The 7,106-nt window shown below is 39.1% G+C and overlaps 1 protein-coding gene across 3 annotated transcripts in view; it reads left to right on the top strand.

The window, feature by feature from the left end:
* The first annotated feature begins 5,819 nt into the window (after positions 1-5,819).
* Positions 5,820-7,106, top strand: part of Zp3r (zona pellucida 3 receptor) — an 82,525-nt gene continuing 81,238 nt past the window's right edge. For 2 of the 3 annotated variants that reach the window (XM_011247992.3, XM_006529522.3), the window contains exon 1: positions 5,820-5,918. The gene's annotated coding sequence lies outside the window, so the exon portion shown is untranslated. The remainder of the gene's footprint in view (positions 5,919-7,106) is intronic. The other variant, NM_009581.2, reaches the window with a different exon arrangement.

Below are 7,106 nucleotides of genomic sequence, written 5' to 3'. Positions count from 1 at the left end.
TGTTCTCTTTGTAGGCACCATCCTTGCTCCCTCTGAGCCTTCCTCATTCGTGTCTGAGTGCTTCCCATTGTCACTTCACATGGAACCCTGAATTGTTTTTACACTAATGAAATTAGTCTTCCATTTAAAAATTATATTATTATTATTAAAATTAGTTTAAAAAGCTATCTCCAATAAGTATAATATATACAACATAATAAGTATTAATAATGGAATATATATGGATAGAAATAGGTAATGTCTATGAGGTTTCTTTTTACTTTCCTTGCACTTTAAATATAAGCGTTGTGTGTAGATTTTAACTGCTGTAATTAATTCTATAAAATATTCACCGACTACAAACACAGCTATTTCTGGACCTAACAGATTAATGTTTAAAAATTACTTAAACTGTGTCCATGTTTAAAGACATCATCCCTGCCAGGATCCATGAGAAAAAATATATTTTCTTACTCCCACAGGGACAGTTTTAGCTCTTCTTACATTTCCTTGGATTTATAGAGGAAAATTCATATTTCCAGGAAATACATTTTTTTCTAATTATTTTGTCTCTGTAAGCAAGGAAAAATGGAAAGTGCAATGATTATATGTTTCCTTCCAGTAGGTAAAAGGAATAAAATGTTGAATAAAAATGTGTTTGTTCCTAGTAAAATAGAAAAATAAATTTGAAAGTTAAAAAAACTGATGGTCTATTTTGTAAGAAGCAGAAGGAAACATAAAGAAGCAATGTCACTAGCAAATAACCACAAATCTATTCTTCAAATATCAAAATGCATCATCATTCTATATACACTGTTAACTTATTAAAACATACCATAAAAGCTATGCTTTTGCAAGGAGTTAGGCAAATACCAGTATCCAAATACTGCTGCTAACTCTCCCTCATCTCCATTTGAAATAAAAGATCTTTGTTCCTCAGTTTCTTTCTGGTAAAATGGCAAGAATAAAAACATCTTCTAGAGAGCAAGCAAGTTAATCTTGAACACGTCAGTTACACATAGGCAAGGTCAGTGACTGGCATACTAACAAAATCACGATTAAGAAATGACTAGACAATGCCATTGCACTCGTGGGCTTAATTGCTTGTGTTTTCTGTCAACAGTTTTCTGTAGAAAAACTTTTAACTCCGAGGGATAATTTAGTTTAAACGTTGCGAGTATCATCTGCCACACTGGTTAGTTGAGGAATCGAATGAAGCAAATAAAGTCTGCAGCAGTTTGTGTGCGCGCCCAGGAGTATCCCACCTCGTACCACACGAGGGCGCCAGTGTCAGTGTCTGGGAAGTTGGAGCGCTTGAGGTCTCCATCTTTACCTGAGAATGTGAAAGGATTCTTGAGTGTTTGCTATCTATGCCTACTGGTTGCTCTGACTTCCCCTGGGTGCTCCCTGAGGAGAGCATCCAGGGGAAGAATCGGTTTGAGTTATATAACTCTGAGTGAGTGAGAAGGCCCAGCCTGCCTTTATTTAAGCTGTGTAAACAAAGCTCACCCTGGGTTCTTGTGTGCTTCCTGCTTTACAAGTCAGTATTTCTGCGGGCAGCACAGGAAGTGTTTGTGGATATATCTGAGCCCCCCACCCCCTTTCTTTGTCAGCACCCCATGGATCCAGGCGGACACCTCTTAGCTTCCCCGTGTGGTTCGTTCTCTCTCTCTCTCTCTCTCTCTCTCTCTCTCTCTCTCTCTCTCTCTCTCCCCTCTCTCCTCTGTCCTCTCTCTCTCTCTTCTCTCTCTCTCCTCTCTCTCTCTTCTCTTCTCTCTCCTCTCTCTCCCCCTCTCTCTTCTCTTCTCTTCTCTCTCTCTCTCTCTCTCTCTTCTCTTCTCTCTCCTCCCTCTTCTCTCTCTCCTCTCTCCTCTCTCTCTCTCTCTCTCTCTCTCTCTCTCTCTCTCTCTCTCTCTCTCTCTCTCTCTCTCTCTCTCTCTGTGCGCGCGCATGCCTGAGGTTCACCAGGATGCCAGCGCACATGATGAGGGCACACAGGATAGCTCTCACTGTGTCCTGACCCAGTCAGTATGCAGTCTGTCTGAAATTACTCCAGCTCCCTGTTCGGTAATTTCGTTTATATAGTTTTAGTTTTGTTCGAAGAACCAAGGTCACTTTCGAGCTAAACCCCATTGTTATAACTTTACATATGAATATAGGAAAGAAAATAATTAAAAAAAAAAGAAATGACTAGAAAAAGATCTCGAAATCTAAGCATAATTTTCTGTCAATTTTTCTCTGCTCTTAAAGCATAAAACAATTTGGTTTATTTTCAGTTGTCTTAGATTTATTAATTATGTTATTTCATGTGTATGAGTGTTTTGTGTGCATCTACATCTATGTCCCCACATGCATGTCTAGTACTTGAGGGCTAAGAATAAGCACTGAGTCCTTTGGAGCTGGGCTTACAGGCTGAGGCAGCGGAGGAGAAAGAGCGTGGCTGAAGGGTAAGACTTTGTGTTATGATTCAGGGGTAAGACTTAGTCTTACTAGATATTTAGATATATATTACTAATAATAAAAAGTTTACTTATCTAAGTTACTATGCTACTGTAGCTGACCTGCCTTCTATGATCTTCTGAAGCCAGAACTGCAGTCTCTGGCACTTAGCACATCTTCTTCACACAGCAAGGATTAAGTTTGTACTATCTCATCAGGAGCTACTTGGCTCTGACTTTCAGCCTGCTAGTTGGAAGTCACAGGAAGAAAAGGGGACACTTAGAAAAATGATTATAGCATTTATCACTAAGTTGTAAAAAGTTTTCTATGAAAGCTAACTAAGGGGAAAGGCAGAAAGATCCTAAACGGGGAAGGGGAAAAGTTCTCTAAGGGGGCAAAAATTCTAGTAAGGGAAAAGAGTTTTCCGGAAGAGGAAAAGGAAAACTTCTACTCTAAGTGGGGAAAGGCAACATATTCTCCTCTCTCTCCTGTCCTCAGCACTTATACATCTTCCAGAATACATGATCACATGTTACAAAGATCATCACAAGTTCACACAAAAAAATCAAATCATAAGTTGAAATAGAAGTTTACAGCAGAGAATGTTTACATGCATATCCATTAGGAGTAATTATCTGGCTAAATATCTATCACCTGTCTCAGCTCTATAGGTTCTCTGAAGGTTTAAAACCATAACTAAGTTATTCGTGTTGAAGTTTTATATAGATAAACCCAGTCAATATTTTATCTTCTGTCCTAGCACCTATAATAAATCATTAGTTCCATTTTTATGACCTTTGGTTAATTGTTTTACAACGTCTTGGAATGTGCTCTGAGCAGGAGAAAATCTGTTTACCATCTAAGAGCAATTAACTGGTGACACTTGGGAGATTGGCAGAGTTCTCATTGCAGTTTTGACTCTCAGAAAAGGACCCAATGACAGTTCCACTATAAAAGAGCTTAATAATCACAGATATAATTTTAGGAAATCTTATAGGATCATCATTAGGAGTTAAGTCATCTATTTGTCTATATAGCATCACTACAAGATAGTACATCTTCATGGATCCGCAGAGATCTGTTCCAAAGGGGTTTGCTATTATTTAGTGATTGTTATATATGTTTCATAATAACAAGAAAAGCATGTTAATGCAGAAATCTTTCTGAAAATGAATCCCTTTACAGCCTTGCTTAATAAGGGCACACGTGTCACAGATTATATAATAATCTGAAGCAGGTCATCTCAGGATGATCACCTGCTAGTTATTAGCTTGTCACATTATAGCTCCTGACAATATATTATTATATACTGTAATCAAGTTATTGGAATCTACAGTATAGCTAGACAAAGCCTGTGCCTGTGGGTATGCATGTGTGAATGTTAAGTGTCATAGTAAAATACTTTTTATTACTCTCTAATATTGTAGGACTAGAATTCACAGCCTGAATCACTGCTTGTGAGATCAGATTTAATACAGGGATTGTTATAAGTTGTTTAAATTGTAAAAACCTAATCAATTTTGCATATTCTGAGCTAGAGCTGACTGGGTGTATTTTTTGTTCTTCAACAAAATGGCAAAGACTACAAGACAGGAAAAGCTTCTACAAGACAGAAAAAGCTTCTATACCCAGCTAACCTTGCTGCACTCTCCACGGCCTTAAGCTTTTCTGCAGTACCACAGTATGAAGTGGAAATTTGGGGGGTTTTTGGAGATCAGTTGTGTCGAGTAATGTTTTACTTGAAACTGTCTTACGAGAGGATGTTTTGCTGAAGCAGATACATGCGAGGTTATTTCGATGGGAAAAGACATGGTGTTTTTCTGGAAGCCGCCTGGAAAAAGGGAATGTGATGTTTTGCTAGAGCTGAAACTTGAGAGAACATGTTTGGAAAGGGTGTAAGTATAAGCCAATAGATTGTGGACAATGCTGTAGTACTGGTTCACCTTGCCTTCCTTGATGACCATCATTTCTCATGGCCTTGTAGAGAGAGATGCACCAAAAAACTTCTCCTGATATTCTGGTGGCTTCTTGTTGCTTCCATGGACTTGGGACAACTGGCAGAGCCTCACGTTTTTTTTTTTTCTGGATTGAATTGCCATTGTTGATTCATAAATGGTGTTTATGAGTGGATCAAGCTACCACTGCTGATTTGTGTGACCTAAACTGCTGATATCTTGACAATAAAATCTGGAATTGCCCCAAAACTTATTTCTAAACAGGTCCACATCCTGCCTTGTCCTATTAACCTTTCCTGGTGTGTAGTGGGCTATAAGAGAGATAAAAGTATTTAGGGTTTGAAAAATCTAAGCCTACATCAGTAGATTAGGATTTGGTTTAAATTTAGTAGATTCTAATGGACCATGTGACTAAAGTTCCTGGAAAGACATTAAACAATCCATGGAGTCTGGTGAGAACGGCAGTGATCACAGAGAGGTTGGGACACTGCAGGTCCAGAGACTGGTGACAATCTGGAGCAAGGCGTATCTTTAGCTTCCTGCATAACGATCCCTTGCCCACTTTTATATTTCATCTAACATCCTTGTAATTGTTGTGTGAAACCTTTTGGGGTATATTAACTTAACAGATCACTGGATTGCATCAACCTAGAAGACAAGAATGTCCTCGGATATCATCTGAGGGCCACAGCAGCAGTTTCCTGCTTTGCTGTAACCCACTGTATTTGTAGCAAAAATTTGAAAAGTGTTTGTTTATGACTTCCTTGTTTCTGTGGCTATAAAATTTTCATGAAACCATGGTCACACTGAAACATGAGGTTGGTAAAAGCTGATCCTGTGTTCCTTGGTCATGGTCACTAATATTTGGCTCTAGAATAAATGATCTCTTACTGCCTTTGAAGACAGAGCTGAGTTGGTTTTTTTTTTTTTCCGTCCTCATCCAACAGTGTTTATGGATTACTATCACACTTCCTTGTGTTTATTCTATATAATTTCTATAGTAATTATAATATATACAAGATGTAAATACTATGAAAATTCTTTTTACATGGTGTTGCTTAGGAAATAATGTAGAAGATAGTTTGTACATGTTCAGTACAGATAAAACCACTTTGTCTCTACCTACACAATCTACCAGCCAACCACTGGCATCTGCAGAATCCACAAGTGAGAAGACTGTGGTTACAGCAGTAGAAACATCCTCCCAGTTGCCTCACAGGCAGGCAGGACAAAACCAAACACTAGTATATGTTATCACATTTGAAGGTAGGCTGAGAGTAAGGATCTGCAGTTAATCCTATACAAGAACTATGACTGACTCCATTCCTATCTGAACTCATCCCCACTTGCTCTACCAACAACCAACCACACCACTGGAACTTCAGATTTTGATCAGAACATTTGCCTGAAAGGAAAGAATGTTGTGGTAATTCTGTTCCAGGGAGGGGCAAAGAATGTCAGTAACCAAAGATACTTCATTCTGAGAGGGGCGAAAAACCCAAGGCAACACTAGAGTCTTCCTACGTCTTATTCAGATACCTACAGGTCAGTCATTTCCTAAACACTCAGACTACCTCAGGGAAAAGGCTAGAGGTTTATCACCTTGATGAGTACAAAATTAGGGAAAAGGTAATGACCAACAAGGAAAGAAGGTGCCTAGTAGATTAGAAATGAGTGCTACCATTTTTTTCTGATTCTGAAGGCAAATGTGTTGGTTTATCTACTCCCTGTATGAGAGTGAAAATGGCAAATGATACTAGCTACCCAATGAGGCAAAAGGGCTGGAGAGTGGGACACAGGAAACTCACAGCACAGGGGAGACTGGAGCTAGCCACACAGAAAGTCTTCATTGTATCTTCTGTCCCTTACTTTTCTAGAATTGGCATTGTGCCCTTGCTAAAAAACAAAACAAAACAACAACAACAAAAAAGACTTTGGATCTATATGTAAAAGCCAGACCATAAAGCTTCTATGAGAAGCCACAGGAGTGAATCTTTAGGTCTTGAGTAGGCAGCAACAAGAAAAAGAGAAAAGTTGGACTACATTAGAATTAAATAAAAAATACTCGTGTGCCTAGTGAGATCCTGTTAAGGATGAATGGGAAACTGGGCCTGGTGTCTGCCACCTATAATTCCAGCACTTGGGAAATAGAGGCTAGAAGACAGGACATTTAAGGACACAATGAGCTACTGTGACTTTAGCGGGGCAGCCTTTCTCCATAAATACAGGAAAGGTAAAGAAATAACTTTCACAGGTTAACAACAAAAGGTGGTAAATTGAATTTAAAAATGAATCTGTTTGAATGCACATTTCTCCAAAGAACGGACTTACGCGAACTGCTGGCATCTATATTGTTTATAATATAGATGATCTCTAAGATGACAGATTGATGTATAATTTTCAGAACTGTCAGATGTGCATGTCACAGAAAGCATACTTTGACTTTTGAAGTTTGGTCTTCTCTTGGATTAGCAATACCCAGTGCGGCAGCCTCCCATGAGACTGAGCAGTGGTGGGAACTTGCAGCTCCCAGTCAAGCATGGCATCGGGAGGGGAACTGACTGATGGTTTGGGAGGGAATGTGCTACCAGTGGGGTTTGGGATGGTGAGTTTTATGGTGTCCATCCCGTAGTGTCTACAGAATGCCCCCTCTTTGTGTGTGTATGATTTTTAGCATTTTAGTACACGGTAGGCTTTATAGACGGCTTTGTCTGAATGTAGCCTAAGTGTTCT

This window comes from Mus musculus, chromosome 1 (assembly GCF_000001635.26).
Source record: "Mus musculus strain C57BL/6J chromosome 1, GRCm38.p6 C57BL/6J".
NCBI classification, from domain to species: Eukaryota; Metazoa; Chordata; class Mammalia; order Rodentia; family Muridae; genus Mus; species Mus musculus.
Note: the sequence above shows the minus strand (reverse complement) of the source record. Positions and strands in the feature narration are given on the sequence as shown.